The sequence below is a fragment of the Canis aureus genome, chromosome 1 (genome assembly GCF_053574225.1).
Source record: "Canis aureus isolate CA01 chromosome 1, VMU_Caureus_v.1.0, whole genome shotgun sequence".
NCBI lineage: Eukaryota > Metazoa > Chordata > Mammalia > Carnivora > Canidae > Canis > Canis aureus.
The window spans coordinates 113,208,924-113,226,096 of record NC_135611.1 but is presented as its reverse complement, the minus strand read 5'-3'; the positions used below and the strand labels follow the sequence as shown (position 1 = coordinate 113,226,096).

General features: G+C 45.4%; 1 long non-coding RNA gene across 1 annotated transcript in view; it reads left to right on the top strand.

The window, feature by feature from the left end:
• The first annotated feature begins 9,782 nt into the window (after positions 1 to 9,782).
• Positions 9,783 to 17,173, top strand: part of LOC144285375 (uncharacterized) — a 101,930-nt gene continuing 94,539 nt past the window's right edge. The window contains exon 1 of the long non-coding RNA XR_013353660.1: positions 9,783 to 10,712. This is a non-coding gene — a long non-coding RNA (uncharacterized LOC144285375). The remainder of the gene's footprint in view (positions 10,713 to 17,173) is intronic.

Here is a 17,173-nt window from a genome sequence, read left to right as displayed (position 1 = left end):
GCAGAACTCTCTATCTTATAACCCTGAGACTGGACCCATTAAACAACTCCCCAGCCCTTGGCAACCAACATCCTACTTTCTTGTCCACTCTAGGAACCTCATAGCAGTGGGATCACACAGTATTTGTTTTTTTGAGTCCAGCTTATTTCACTTAGCTTGATGTCCTCAAGCTTCATTTGTGTTGCAGTGAGAGAGGCAACATCTCCTTCCCTTATGTGGCTGAATAATATTCCTCAATAGAAACACACCACATTTTGTTTATCCATTTTTCTGTCCATGGGCTCTTGGGTTGTTTCCACCTTTTGGCGACAGTGAATAACTTTCCTGTGAATGAGAATATATGAATATCTGTTCAAGTCCCTGCTTTCAATTCTATGGGGTATATGTCCAGAACTGGAATTGCTGGATCATATGGGAATTCCATTGATTTTATTTTATTTTATTAATTAATTAAGTTATTTATTTATTCATGAGAGACACAGAGAGAGGCAGAGACATAGGAAGAGAGAGAAGCAGGCTCCCCACAGGGAGCCTGTCAACCACTGAGCCACCCAGGCGTCCCCATGTTGATTTTATTTTTAAGATTTATTTGTTTTATAAAACAAGATGAAACCAGAGTGGGAGACAAACCATAAGAGACTTAATCATAACTAACTGAGGGTCACTGGAGGGGATGTGGGTGGGGGCATGGGGTAACTGGGTGATGGGCATTAAGGAGGGCACGTGATGTAATGAGCACTGGGTGTTATGTATGCGTGATGAATCCCTGACCTCTGCCTCTGATACCTATAATACATTATATGATAATTAATTGACTTTTAATAATATTTTTTAAAGAGAAAAAATATTTATTTTAAGAGAGAGACAGTGTGAGGGGGGGAGAAGGAGAGGGAAAGCAGACTCCCCACAGAGCAGGGAGCCCCACACGGGGCTCGACCCCAGGACCCTGAGATCATGAGCTGAGCTGAAATCAAGAATCAGACGCTTAACCCACTGAGCCATCCAGACACCCTTCCCTGTTTGAATTTTTAAAAAGATTTTTATTTATTAATTCATGAGAGACACAGAGAGGCAGAGGCACAGGCAGAGGGAGAAGCAGGCTCCATGCAGGGAGCCCGATGTGGGACTCGATCCCAGGATCCCTCGGGGTTGCAGCTTGAGCCAAAGGCAGAGGCTCAACCACTGAGCCGCCCAGGTGCCCCTGCTTATTACATTTTGAAATACAACTGCTAGAAAATGTAAAATTATGTACGAATCTCCTGTTGTATCTCTACCGCACAGCACTGTTTAGAAGTTTGCAAACGAGATGTGGGTGTGAGTGAGCAGATGCACAGGGAGGGTTTCTAGAAGTTCCCAGCTTTGTTGCAAATGTGTCAGAGCTTCCCCTGCAGGAGGCAGGCAGATACCTGTGGATGGCGGTGGAGGAGAAGCCCACACGTAACTATTCCGGCCCTTTCTTTGCAGGAAAGAGGCCCTGAGTCAGCAGGTGGAGGGCTCCTGCCGGAGGAGAGACATTTCTTCAGGGGAGGCGTGTGGACATTCACAAAATCATTATTTCCCGGTGAAGAAAAACAAGTGCTTACATTTTTGCAATTCTTCATCAGAACACTTTCTAGTTGGGAGCGAGGATGTTCCCAGAGAAAGGAGATGCTGGTAGAAGAGGTGCTGAACCCCTGCCCCTGCTTACTTCCTCCTTAGAAGCAACCTGCTGGTCTTTGTCCAGTGGGGTCCTTCAAGACTGGGGGTGGGCAGACGTGCAGGGGACTTAAGGGGTCCAGGATCCATCCCCAAACCGGTCCTCCCTTGCCAACCTTAGCCAGGTCTACAGTGGCTGGGAAATCTGCTGTGGGGGTAGGGAGAGTGTTGGCCGTCAGACCCTAGCTCCCAGGGAAGGAGAAAGACACCCCAAGAGGGTACAAATGAGCAGAGCCCCTCTCTCTCCTGAGATGCTCTGGGAGGAAGCTGGGGGTGGTCTGGGGTCTCTGGGCAGCTCTATCCAGAGTGGGAGTCATGAGGGCTGAGGCTGTGGCTCCAGTGTTACTGGGGCTGGGTTGCTTTTAGGAAGGAAAAGATGGGGGGGGGCGGCTGAGAGGGAGATGGGAGGGGCCCCCTGGGAGTGCATCATCCTGGGTTATCTGTGTGAATCCTAAATCCAGTGGGAAGTAGAAGAGGAGAAGGCACACAGGGGAGAAGACCACATGAAGACAGAGGCCAAGGTTGGCCCAAGAATGCCGACGGCCCCCAGAAACTGGAAGAGGGAAGGAACAGAATCTCTCCCAGAGTCTCTGGAGGGAATGTGGTCCCGCTGATGCTTTGGTTTTGGATTTCTGGCCTCCAGAACTGTTGTAGGATAAGCTTTTTCTTATTTCAAGCCACAAATGACCAAGCATGTGGTCATTGGTCATGGCAGCCGCAAGAGACTAATGCCCTGTCCCCCTCGAAGGCGAGAAAACCATCCCCCCAATAGGAATGGGGAGATCTGTCTCCTCATCATTATCTCCCTGGTCCCTCAGATCCTGTGGGGCCCTGAGGGGACACCGAATGCCTGTGAATGTCACATCAGCCCCCTCCCCTCCCCCCATCCTCCATCTTGTTCTTGGCCCAAGCCCACTGTGCACAAGGACAGTCACTAACTGTCATCCCTCTTGGCTTCAGACACAGGCACTTTCTGTGCAAAGGGCTCTCCCTTACTTCTGGACCCTGGCATCTGCTGGAAGGACAGGACCCAGGCTTTCCGGGTGAGGAGTTGCTCAATGTCACCTCCACCTCCAGTGGGGATGGGATAGGCTAGGGGATGATTTTTGCTGCCTCTGTTTTGAGGGTAATTGTAGATTTTTATATAGTCAACGTGTTGCCTTGATTTTTTTTTTTTTTTTAATGTTAGGATCATCTCCAATTTGGTCATTGATCTGGCCAGAGCAAATTCCAGGTGAATTTTTTTCTAAAGAAAGGAAACTCAAAACTGTCCTGTTGGGGATTAAAAGACAGTCAGGGCTCACCATTTCTTTCTTTCTTTTTTTTAATATTTTATTTATTTATTTATGAGAGACACACAGAGAGGCAGAGACACAGGCAGAGGGAGAAGCAGGCTCTATTCAGGGAGCCCGACGTGGGACTCGACCCCAGGACCCCGAGATCACACCCTGAGCCAAAGGCAGACGCTCAACCACTGAGCCACCCAGGTTCCCAGGGCTCACCATTTCCGTAGTTTGTGGCTTCAGCTGATGTGGCATTCACATGGGGGACTGAACCCATCCGTTTGCCCTGTGAGGCAGGGCTGGCTTCCCGGGCTGGCAATCTGCCATCACGCAGTCACTCAGGAGGGCCTGTGGCCAGGTGTAACACTCGGCTTTTGCCATCTTAAAATTATTAACGGTTTTTAAGCGAGGAGCCCTGCATTTTCACTTTACATTGGGTCCTGCCATTTGTGCAGCTGGTTGCCCCAGGAGTGACCCACCATGGACTCAGTCTCCTCTAGGACGCCACCATCCATGCAATGCAATGGGCAGCCACCAGGGGGCAGCACTACCACAGGGTCGCCTGGAGGGTGGGTGGGCCCTGAGCGCCACCAGCAGTTTGGCTTTTTTCCTTTTCTTTGTCTCCTAATAGGTCTCTGTCTCCACCCCTTTCCCCTTCACGGTCTCCCCAGCTCACAGAGGGAATGTGCTTCAGCCCTGATGTACTTTACAGATACACATTTTTTAAAAAAAGATTGTATTTGTTTATTCATGACAGACACAGACAGAGAGGCAGAGACACAGGCAGAGGGAGAAGCAGGCTCCATGCAGGGAGCCTGATGTGGGACTCGATCCCAGGACTCCAGGATCACGCCCTGGGCCAAAGGCAGGTGTTAAACCACTGAGCCACCCAAGGATCCCGATACACATTTTTTAAAAAAAGATTTTTTTAATTTATTCATGAGAGACACAGAGAGGCAGAGACACAGGCAGAGGGAGAAATAGGCTCCGGGCAGGGAAGCCTGATGAGGGCTCCACCCCAGGACCCCAGGATCACACCCTGAGTCAGAGGCAGACACTCAACCACTGAGCCACCCAGGCATCCCAGATACACAGTTTTGACTCCACAATCCAAGGTTGGGGCCGGTGATCACAACTCTTTGCCTCAAACGTGACGGGCATTAAATAGACATAACAACGTCTACACTAAATATTGGTCTTAGGAAAATAGTGCAGAGACTATTGGGAGATTGCTCATGTGTCGTGGTGATGGGGAAGGGAGCAACCAAGTCCCCGTTTTCCAAGAGGGAAGACTTTAGCACGTAAAGGTGAAAAATCACTAAGTAGCCTCAGAAGGTGTTGAGCAGAGATGAGGGCCTTCCTGCAGGGGAGCTGGAGCTGTTCCCCCCACATCTCCCCGAAGTGGCCCCAGACAGAGAAGCCAGGGCTTTCCTGGGATCACTCTTAGGCACAACACACAGCGACACAGGCTTACCACAGCAACGTCCAGTGTGGTCGCCAATACAAGACGAAGGAACGTCCCTCCTCCTGGGAGGGAGCCCCAATCGGTTTTGCTCCCGGTGTGGATATGGGGACTAGAGTAATCATTCCATGTTCGAGCTGCAGAGGGGCTGCATGACAACGAGCTCACGTCTCCCTGGGGTTTCGGGTCATCCCCATCAAAATAGGTCTGCTCTGGGCCAGCCATACACAGCTGATTAAGATTAGTCCCAGAAGCCCAAACTTCTTCAGTCTTTGCCCATATAACATATGATGGGGACTGACTTCTCTCTCTGTCTCGCCTTTTTTGACATCAGGGGGATGGAATGAAAAACTCAAAATCTGGGGCATTTGGGTGGCTCCCTGGTTGAACGTCTGCCTTTGGCTAAGGGCGTGATCCCGGGGTCCTGGGTTCGAGTCCCGCATCAAGCTTCCTGCCAGGAGCCTGCTTCTCCCTCTGCCCGTGTCTCTGCCTCTGTGTGTGTGTGTCTCATGCATAAATAAAATCTTTAAAAAAGAAAACCTTGTAATCTCAGTTAAAGAAAACCTCATAATCTTCAGTCGATAGATCATCACCCATCAGTAAATGGCCTGCTTTCCTTTTTTAGGGAATATTACTTACTTAACTTAATTTTTATTTTTTACTTATATCTTTGGAAGCAGGCTCCTGCGGCAGCTTCCAGAAAGAACTCCTAGGAGGGCCTGTAGATCCAGCTTGCTAAGGAAGCTGTTGCTACTTCTTTTTTTTTATGATTTTATTTATTTATTCATGAGAGAGAGAGAGGCAGTGACAGAGGCAGAGGGAGAAGCAGGCTCCCCACAAGAAGCCCGATGTGGGACTCGATCCTGTGACCTTGCTGCTACCAAGAAGCTGTAGGGGTGCTGCGTCCCGAAGCCAGCACAGTGTCTTGGTTTCCCAGTTTTTCCCCTCTAGGAAGTAGCAACAGGGACAGCTGGGTGGCTCAGCGGTTTAGCGCCGCCTTCAGCCCAGGGGGTGATCCTGGAGACCTAGGATCGATTCCTGTGTCGGGCTCCCTGCATGGAGCCTGCTTCTCCCTCTGCCTGTGTCTCTGCCTCTCTCTCTCTCTCTCTCTCTCTCTCTGTATCTCTCATGAATGAATAAATAAATAAAATCTTAAAAACAAAAACCCAGGGTTGTTCCTCTGCTCAAAGCCCTTATGTTGCTCACCTGTGAGTCACATCAAAACCCAAAGTCCCTGCAGCCCACAGGTCCTACGTTGGAGCTACTAGGAATGCTGGTCTGTAAGAAGATTCCAGCAGGTCTGTCAAGTTAGCGCCTGAGTTGAGAAAGTCTTGCAATGAAGAAAATGTTAGTGGAAATCAACAGGGCGCTTAGTGATGTGGACCGTCTGCCTCCTGGGCCAGGCTCCTCCCTTCCTTGCAGACAGCCCTTTGAGTAGCACTGCCCCTACCCAACCTGGCTCCTGCCCATACTGCGCTGTCCTACTCACCCCATGTGTTCCGGCCACAGGGGCTTTCTGACCCTTCCTCAACTCTCACGCAAGCTTGGGTCTCCCCCTGCTCCCCAGCATCTATTCCCTTTCCAGGAAATCATCTTTGTCCAGAGACTCGCAGCACTGCTCCCGCCCTCTCTTCCCATCTCAGATGTCACCCCACCATGAAGGATTTCTTTTTTTTTTTAAGATTTTATTTATTTATGCATGAGACACACACACACACACACACAGAGAGAGAGAGAGAGAGAGAGAGAGAGAGAGGCAGAGACACAGGAGGAGGGAGAAGCAGGCTCCATGCAGGAAGCCCGATGTGGGACTCGATCCCGGGACTCCAGGATCATGCCCTGGGCCAAAGGCAGGCGCTAAACTGCTGAGCCACCCAGGGATTCCTCCAGTGAAGAATTTCATTAACTTTCCTATACAAAGGAACAGGATCTCCCCGTGAAACCCTCACTCTATGTTCTTCACCCTATTTTGGTTCTCTGTTCGATGGCTTTAGAGGACAGAAATACTGCCTTTTATATCTTTTTTCCCAGATGAAATGGACGTGTAACGTTGGATTAGTCTAGGTGTACGGCACACTGATTCGATATATGTAAACATTGTGAAGTGATCACCGCAATAAGCATAGTTAATGTCCATGACTTTGTGTAGTCATACTTTTTGCTTTTAGCAAATTTCAAAAATGCAATGCAGTATTTTTTTTTAAAGATTTTATTTATTTATTCATGAGAGACACAGAGAGGGAGAGGCAGAGACACAGGCAGAGGGAGAAGCAGGCTCCATGCAGAGACCCCGATGCAGGACTCGATCCTGGGACCCCAGGATCATGCCCTGAGCCAAAGGCAGACGCTCAACCACTGAGCCACCCAGGTGCCCCTGCAATGCAGTATCCTTAACAGTAGTCACCACACTGTGCATTACGCCTCTAGGACTTATGTATCTGGGAGATTTGATCTTTTGATCACCTTTACTCATCCCCACCACCCCCTGCCCCTCAGGCAAGGCAACCGCAGACAGTTCTCTGTCAGATTCCACCTGTAAGCAAGATCATAGAGTATCTGTCTCTCTTTGACTCGCTGGCTGCTCTTAGCACAATATCCTCATCCATGTTGTCCATCCATGTTGTCACAAAAGGCAAGAGTTTCTTCCTTTTTGTGGGTGAATAATATACCATTGTATGAGATCCCACCTTTTCTTTTTTTTAAAATTTTTTTTATTTATTTATGATAGTCACACAGAGAGAGAGAGAGAGAGAGGCAGAGACACAGGCAGAGGGAGAAGCAGGCTCCATGCACCAGGAGCCCGACGTGGGATTCGATCCCGGGTCTTCAGGATCGCGCCCTGGGCCAAAGGCAGGCGCTAAACCGCTGCGCCACCCAGGGATCCCTCCCACCTTTTCTTTACCCATTTATTCCTCAACAGACTTTTAGGATGTTTCTGTATCCTGGCCTTTGTGAATGATGCCACCGTAAACCTGGGGGTGCAGGTATGTTTTTCAGGAGGTGATTTCATTTCTTTTGGTCATATACCCAGAAGTGGAACCGTTAGATCAGATGATAGTTCTATTTTTAATATTTGGAGGACTCACCATATTGCTTTCTGTGGGGTTTTTTTAGATTATTTATTTATTTGAGAGAGAGCAAGAGAGTGCGCATGAGTGAGGGGGAGGGGCAGAGGGAGAGAGAGAGAATCCTAAGCAGACTGTCTCCACAATCAGTCCGGAGCTCAACTCTGAGCTCAGGCCCTGGATGCTGAGATCATGACCCTGAGCTGAAATCAAGAGTCAGATGTTCAACCAACTGAGCCACCCTGGCACCCCCAACTCCGGGCACCCCTCTTTCTATATTTTTGGGTATTCCAAATTTTGGATATTAATCCCTTACCAGACATATGATTTAAAATGTCTCTCCCACTTGGTGGGTTGCCTTTTCATTTCCTCATGGTTTCCTTTGCTGTGCAGAAGCTCTTCAGCTTGATGAGGTTCCACCCACTTATTGATTTTGACTTTCATTGCCATCCAAAAAAATAATTGCCAAGACTGATGCCAAGGAACTTACTGCTTGTGTTTTCTTCTGGTAGTCTCATGGTTTTAGATCTTATACTCAAGCCTTTAATCCAATTTGAGTGAATGCACATGGTGCTCCTGCTGGAGCTCTCACTCTCCTGGATCCACTGCTCCGAAATTGTTGACACTTTGTCGGGTGGTTGTAACAGGAGGGCACTGCATGTTCTTGAGGGTGAAAAGTCTTTACAATTGACCTAATTTGAGCCCATTGAATTCATACACCATTTCTGAATCTGAGTACTTTCACACCAAAGCAACTGATTGTGGGAGAAACTTGTCCTCACCGGGCAAATTTGGGTTTATATTTGAAATAGTACATAAGGGGCGCCCGGGTGGTTGAGCGTATGCCTTTGGCTCAGATCACGATCCCAGAGTCTTGGGATTGAGTCTTGCATCCGGCTTCCCGCAGGGAGCCTGCTTCTCCCTCTGCCTGTGTCTCTGCTTCTCTCTGTTTCTCTCATGAATAAATAAATAAAATCTTAAAAAGAAATTTGCAGGGCAGCCCCGATGGCCCAACGGTTTGGCGCCGCCTTCAGCCCAGGCAGAGTCTGATCCTGGAGACCCGGGATCGAGTCCCACGTTGGGCTCCCTGCGTGGAGCCTGCTTCTCCCTCTGCCTCTCTCTCTCTCTCCGCCTGTCATGAATAAATAAATACATAATCTTTTAAAATAAACAAACAAATAAATAAATAAATGCGTAAATAAATAAATAAATAAATAATTTATAGGAAAGGAGCCAAGAATATACAGTGGAGGAAGGGCATGTAATATCTTCAGAAAAGGCAAAGGTATTCTTAAACACAAGGGAGCTTCAAAGGCCACACAGAACACCGGACTCAGGAATCTTCCAACCTGCTCATCTAAGTTGTCGCCCTCATCATCCCCTGTCCTCATTCTTCTTTTTTTAATTTTTAATTTTATTTATTTATACATTTTATTTATTTATTCATGAGAGACACAGAGTGAGAGAGAGAGCAGAGACATAGGCAGAGAGAAGCAGGCTCCATGCAGGAAGCCCGATGTGGAACTTGATCCTGAGACACTGGGATCATTCCATGAGCCAAAGGCAGATGCCCAACTGCTGAGCCATCCAGGCCTCCCCTCATTTTATTTATTATTATTATTATTTTTTTAAGATTTTATTTATTTATTCGTGAGACACACACACACACACACACACAGAGGCAGAGACATAGGCAGAGGGAGAAGCAGGCTTCATTCAGGGAGCCAGACGTGGAACTCGATCTTAGGACTCCAGGATCGTGCCCTGGGCTGAAGGCAAGTGCTAAACCACCGAGTTTTAATGAGTATTCATATTTATTTTATTTTTATATTAAAAGAATATTTTAAATTAGGCTCCATGTAAGCATAGCACCCCACAGGGGGCTCGAACACACAACCCTGAGACCAAGACCTGAGCTGAGTTCATAACTTAGACGCTCAAACAACTGAGCCTAAGAACTTTTAAAAAAACATTTATTTATTTATTTATTTATTTATTTATTTATTTATTTATTTATTTATTTATTTGAGAGAGAGAGAGGCAGAGACACAGGCAGAGGGAGAAGCAGGCTCCATGCCAGGAGCCCGATTCAGGACTCGATCCCGGGACCTCAGCATCGTGCCCCGGGCCAAAGGCAGGCGCCAAACTGCTGAGCCACCCAGGGATCCCTGTTTTTTTTTTTTTTTTTTTTTTTTAAATAAGTTCTACTTGGGGCCTGAGCCCACCATCCTGAGGAAAGAGTTTCATGCTCTAGGTATTCAGCAACCCGGTCGCTCCCTTTTCTTCTTCTTCTTTCTTCCTTTCCTCCTTTCTTTCTTTCTTTCTTTCCTTCTTTTTTTTTTTAATGCCACATCTTAGACTCTTTGGCTGTCTTGAATCCCTCAATCTGCCCCCCTCCCACACAGCTGCTCCTCTACCCATCTTTCCATCCCTGCTCAGCCCTTCTCCTCCCACCTTGGCCCCTCAACTCCTGAGAACCCCTGGAGCCTCGAGCCTCTTCCCTGTTATGGACTCTGGAGGGGCTCAGAGCCCCATGAGCTGCCATGGGAGGCTGAAACGGGCTGGCTGGGAACACAAAATGAACCTCACCCACCAACACTTTGTATTGGTCACACCCAGAGCTTCCTCTTGGAAGGCAGGAAGGTTTCAAGGGCCCCAGGGATCTTCACCCCAATTTCTTCCTTAAATCTGTTAAAAATTATGGTGAAAAACTCATAACATTACATTCCCTACCATTCACCGGGAACCAGGATACAGATGAGCAGGGGTATCAATATTCTCAGGGGCGTACAATGCATCTCTAGCACCCGTTCGTTTTGTAACAGGAAGTCTGTACCCACAGTTTCCTGTTTGCTCCTCCTCGCCCCCACCAGCCCCACATGTCTTCTTTCTGTTTCTATAAATTTGACTATGACGGGTAGGACATACAAGTGGAATCATAGGGTATTTGTCTTGCTGCGACCTGCTCATTTCATGTGGCAGCGGGTCCAGAACTCACTTCTTCCTTAGGATCGATGCTCGTTCCACTGGAGCTGGATGCCCCATGATCTTTCTCCGTTCCTCTGTGCGTGGACACGTGGGCTGCGTCTACATCTTGACTCTTGTGAACAACACTGCGATGAACAGGGATGAGCGGGGATCCCTTCATACTGTTGGCTTTCAGTTCTTACAGATGTAAAATGAATAAGGAGTTGGCTCCATCACATGGTAAGTCTATTTCTTAATTTGGAGGAAACCCGGCACCATGTTCCAAGCTGATGTCTGATGTGCCATTTTACTTTTTCACCAACATTTGCCAGGGTTCCGATTTCTCCAGATCCTCACCAACACACATTAATTTATGGTATTTGGGTTTGGGGTCCTTTTGCTTATTGTTGTCTTTTTTATTTATTTTTTTATTTATGATCTTCACACACAGAGAGAGACAGAGAGAGTCAAAGACACAGGCAGAGGGAGAAGCAGGCTCCATGCACCGGGAGCCCGACGTGGGATTCGATCCCGGGTCTCCAGGATCGCGCCCTGGGCCAAAGGCAGGCGCCAAACCGCTGCGCCACCCAGGGATCCCTTGCTTATTGTTGTTGATGGTGACTATCCTGATGGGTGTGACTTGATATATATTTGTGTTCTATTTGCTTTCTGTAATGATTAGCGATGTTGAGCATTTCCTCAGAAGCTGGGTGGCCACTGTATACCTTCGGAGAAATGTCTCTTTGACATTTTTGCCCATTGTTGATTTTACTGATTTTTTTGTATACCTTTTTATTGGAGTTCCATTTGCCAACACTAGTACAACACCCAGTGCTCATCCTGTCAAGTGCCCCCCTCTTTACTGATTTTTTATTTATTAAAATATTTATTAAAAATTTTATTTATTAATGGGTGCCTGGGTGGCTCAGTGGTTGAGTGTCTACCTTGGCTTCACGTCATGATCCTGGCATCCTGAGATGGAGTCCCAAATCGGGCTTCCCACGGGGAGCCTGCTTCTCCCTCTGCCTACGCCTCTGCCTCTGAGTGTATGTCTCTCATAATACATAAATAGTCTTTAAAAATATTTTATTTATTTATTTGTTAGAAAGAGGGCACGAGAGGGGGAATGTGCAGAGGGAGAGGTAGAAGCCAACTCAATGCTGGGCACAGATCGAAATGAGGCAGGCTCAAACTTCCAGGGCAGCCTCAGGACCTGCGAGGTGCTCTGGGGAAGGTCATTCCACTCACATCCTTTCCCCTCCACAGGGTTTCTCCTGACCCAAGGGGCGCGTTCTCGTGAGCCCTCTGAATTTCACCATCACCCATCCCAACATGGGTCCCTTGAAGATGAGTTTGCGGGGAGCTGTCCCGTCCCCCAGCTCAGTCCTCAAGAGGCTGGCTCTACCCTGGTCAAATTTGGGATATATGCCTTACAAGTGGTAAAGATGCTTTCAACCAGTTCAGGGTTCTCTGTGTCGGACTTTGAACTTCTCTGGGAAAGGGGACACATCCCCAGAGCCTTCTGGGCTGCCGTGTCCCAGACCATCAGCCTTGGAAACCACCTCCACCCCCATCCTCCATTCAGCATATATCACCCAGGTTGCGTACCCATCCCTCCCCAACCCCTGCCAAGCCATGGAGTTCTCTATCCATCACCCTGGTTTTCCCTCCTCTTCCTCGGTGCCTTGCAACAGACCCTAAGCTACACAGGGTTGGAAGGAAATCAGCCTAGAATGGAGCAGTAAGGCTGCAGACATGCCATTGCCTGAAAGGAACTTTATTTGCTCAGTATGTGAAACAGGACAGAGTTGAGGCTGCAAAAACAAACACACACACAAAAAAACAAAACAAAAAAAAACTGTACTGAAATCAAAGGGGCAGCCCGGGTAGCTCAGCTGTTTAGCGCCTGCCTTCGGCCCAGGGCGAGATCCTGGAGAACCAGGATCAAGTCCCACGTCGGGCTCCCTGCATGGAGCCTGCTTCTCCCTCTGCCTGTGTCTTTGACTCTCTCTCTCTCTCTGTGTGTGTGTGTGTCTCTGATGAAAAAAATAAAATCTTGAAAAGAAAAAAAAGAAATCAAGGAGACACAGATTCAAGAAGAACCAAATGTGCTCTGGGGGCTGAGGGGGTGAGGGGCTCAATTGATGAAGGTAACACCATAGGTTGTAGAAGTTCTTCTGAAAGGATTAGGATCGATGCAGCATAAATAACTGGCTTTGCCACATAGAGACGGTGTCACTGGGTGGAGTTCAGCGAAATAAGCTTCCTTGTGACAACTGTGGCAGAACGGAGCTGTGTGTCGGTTGGTACGGGCTGCAAGTTCATGTGACATCAGACGCGGAGGCGGATCAGACCAACTTGCACATTGGTCTCCGGCCTCCCTGTCAGGCTGCTGAGCATTAGGGTTTCAATATCAATGTTTCCACTCACAGTTGTGAGCCAGTGTTCCTTGTGAGAGGACAGAATGGGCCAGGCTCGGGGAGAGAGCCGAGCGTGCACACAAGCCTCCAGTGGCAGTAGATAAGCGAGGAAAGTCCTTTGCTCTCCTCCGGGTGCCAAGTATCCCCCCAACGACTGCAGGGTGAGTAGGTGTAAGAGTAGCTAAACGACAACCACAGCTGTGGGTTCAGAAACCATCTTTTTGTGTAGAAAGTAATATAGCTTATTGATGAAGACTTCTCCAACAATTAGATTGTGTATAATGGACGCAAGAGAACTCAGGACATAAATAAGGGTCTTCTTCACCATAAACTGGCACATCTTTTTGAAACAACCCAGGAACTTCCATTGGTTCTCCAGTATAGTCAAGGACAATGCAGGAACATAACTTCTTATCTTACCCAGGATAAAGGTAGCTACAACTTCCACCATTAATTCTGTGAACCAAAGTTTGATATTGAGCATAACTGACCTGGTACAGAACATAGGTAGTGTCCCCTTGTCTGCTTCGGTCCCAAAGAAGATGTGAAGCCTAGAGAGCCAGCCTTTAATAGTCACTGCTACACAGTAGGAGCTGGGCACGTGATCTCTGTGTCTCATTTCTGGAGAAGTTGTGCCACTTTAGAATTACATCCTTTATGTTTATAAATCTTGTGAGCCCTCTGAAAATAGGTTGAAATAGGTCCCAAAATAGTACAAATCAATTTGTTGGTAAATTTATATGACTACTAATAATTTGCTTATGATTTGAGTCAATGACCCTGTGGCCTTTTTATAGGCTCCACAAATGTAAGGAAAATCCTCCATCAATAAAAATAACCCCATAAAGTTTGAAATTGGATTTTTTTTTTGAAATTGGATGTTTTTTATCTGAAACACCTCATTCGGATTTTTTTTAATCCGATGTTTTTTATCTCAAACATCTCAATCGGGTGTTTTTTTATCTCAAACATCTCAATGGGTTGTTTTTTATCTCAACGAAAGCCATTGTTTTTTTTTTTCCCCTCATGCCTCCTAACATTGCTTCTTGTGAGAGGGTTGAAAAAAACCCCTTCTCCTCTTGTTTATACATATTGTGGCAAAATGTAGGTACTTTCAGTTTCAATATTTTGTGAAAAAGTTCAAAAAACCCTGTTCTTTATCACAGACATAAGGTCGCCAAATACAGGATTTATAGTGCCATATTTTGTGAGAATCTTCAGATAACCTTGTCATTTTTATACATATCATAGTGATACAGAGGTACTTTTTGTTCCAATATTTTGTGAAAAGCTTCAAAAAAAAAAAACAAAAACCCCGTCTTCTTTTCTACACATATGCTGGCTAAATATAGGTATCTTTTGTGACAATATTTTGTGAAAAGTTTCAAAAAACCCTGTCCTCTTTTTTCCACATATCTTGGCTGAACATAGGTATTTTTTAATACTATTTTGTGAAAAAGACTTCAAAACCTTGTCCTGTGTTTTACACGTCTCCTGGCTGAACCTAGTTATTTTTTGTGACAACTTTTGTGTGTGACACGCTTTCAAAAACCATATCCTCTTTTATACATGTATCCTGGTCTAACATACACATTTCTTTTGTGACAAGATTTTGTGAAAGGCTTCGAAAACCCAACCTCTTTCTTACACATATCCTGGGTGAACGTAGGTATTTTTTGTGACAATAGTTTGTGACAGGTTTCAAAACCTCTGGCCACAAAAAACAAAAAACAACAAACAAAAAACAAAACAAAAAAAAGACAAACAAAACCTCTGGCCACATTTTTACGTATATCCTCTTCTAAAAAATTGAGATTTTATTTATTTATTTATTATTTATTTATTTATTTAAATGTTCTTATGTTATTATGTTCTTTGTGAGAGGATAGAATGGGCCAGGCTCGGGGAGAGAGCCGAGCATGCACACAAGCCTCCAGTGGCAGTAGATAAGCGAGGAAAGTCCTTTGCTCTCCTCCGGGTGCCAAGTATCCCCCCAACGACTGCAGGGTGAGTAGGTGTAAGAGTAGCTAAACGACAACCACAGCTGTGGGTTCAGAAACCATCTTTTTGTGTAGAAAGTAATATAGCTTATTGATGAAGACTTCTCCAACAATTAGATTGTGTATAATGGACGCAAGAGAACTCAGGACATAAATAAGGGTCTTCTTCACCATAAACTGGCACATCTTTTTGAAACAACCCAGGAATTTCCATTGGTTGTCCGGCCATGTCACAAACAATGCAGGAACATAACTTCTTATCTTACCCAGGATAAAGGTAGCTACAACTTCCACCATTAATTCTGTGAACCAAAGTTTGATATTGAGCATAACTGACCTGTTACAGAACATAGGCAGTGTCCCCTTGTCTGCTTCGGTCCCAAAGAAGATGTGAAGCCTAGAGAGCCAGCCTTTAATAGTCACTGCTACACAGTAGGAGCTGGGCACGTGATCTCTGTGTCTCATTTCTGGAGAAGTTGTGCCACTTTAGAATTACATCCTTTATGTTTATAAATCTTGTGAGCCCTCTGAAAATAGGTTGAAATAGGTCCCAAAATAGTACAAATCAATTTGTTGGTAAATTTATATGACTACTAATAATTTGCTTATGATTTGAGTCAATGACCCTGTGGCCTTTTTATAGGCTCCACAAATGTAAGGAAAATCCTCCATCAATAAAAATAACCCCATAAAGTTTGAAATTGGATTTTTTTTTTGAAATTGGATGTTTTTTATCTCAAACATCTCAATCGGATTTTTTTTAATCCGATGTTTTTTATCTCAAACATCTCAATCGGGTGTTTTTTTATCTCAAACATCTCAATCGGTTGTTTTTTATCTCAACGAAAGCCATTGTTTTTTTTTTTCCCCTCATGCCTCCTAACATTGCTTCTTGTGAGAGGGTTGAAAAAAACCCCTTCTCCTCTTGTTTATACATATTGTGGCAAAATGTAGGTACTTTCAGTTTCAATATTTTGTGAAAAAGTTCAAAAAACCCTGTTCTTTATCACAGACATAAGGTCGCCAAATACAGGATTTATAGTGCCATATTTTGTGAGAATCTTCAGATAACCTTGTCATTTTTATACATATCATAGTGATACAGAGGTACTTTTTGTTCCAATATTTTGTGAAAAGCTTCAAAAAAAAAAAAAACAAAAACCCCGTCTTCTTTTCTACACATATGCTGGCTAAATATAGGTATCTTTTGTGACAATATTTTGTGAAAAGTTTCAAAAAACCCTGTCCTCTTTTTTCCACATATCTTGGCTGAACATAGGTATTTTTTAATACTATTTTGTGAAAAAGACTTCAAAACCTTGTCCTGTGTTTTACACGTCTCCTGGCTGAACCTAGTTATTTTTTGTGACAACTTTTGTGTGTGACACGCTTTCAAAAACCATATCCTCTTTTATACATGTATCCTGGTCTAACATACACATTTCTATTGTGACAAGATTTTGTGAAAGGCTTCGAAAACCCAACCTCTTTCTTACACATATCCTGGGTGAACGTAGGTATTTTTTTTGACAATAGTTTGTGACAGGTTTCAAAACCTCTGGCCACAAAAAACAAAAAACAACAAACAAAAAACAAAACAAAAAAAAGACAAACAAAACCTCTGGCCACATTTTTACGTATATCCTCTTCTAAAAAATTGAGATTTTATTTATTTATTTATTATTTATTTATTTATTTAAATGTTCTTATGTTATTATGTTCTTTGTGAGAGGATAGAATGGGCCAGGCTCGGGGAGAGAGCCGAGCATGCACACAAGCCTCCAGTGGCAGTAGATAAGCGAGGAAAGTCCTTTGCTCTCCTCCGGGTGCCAAGTATCCCCCCAACGACTGCAGGGTGAGTAGGTGTAAGAGTAGCTAAACGACAACCACAGCTGTGGGTTCAGAAACCATCTTTTTGTGTAGAAAGTAATATAGCTTATTGATGAAGACTTCTCCAACAATTAGATTGTGTATAATGGACGCAAGAGAACTCAGGACATAAATAAGGGTCTTCTTCACCATAAACTGGCACATCTTTTTGAAACAACCCAGGAATTTCCATTGGTTGTCCGGCCATGTCACAAACAATGCAGGAACATAACTTCTTATCTTACCCAGGATAAAGGTAGCTACAACTTCCACCATTAATTCTGTGAACCAAAGTTTGATATTGAGCATAACTGACCTGTTACAGAACATAGGTAGTGTCCCCTTGTCTGCTTCGGTCCCAAAGAAGATGTGAAGCCTAGAGAGCCAGCCTTTAATAGTCACTGCTACACAG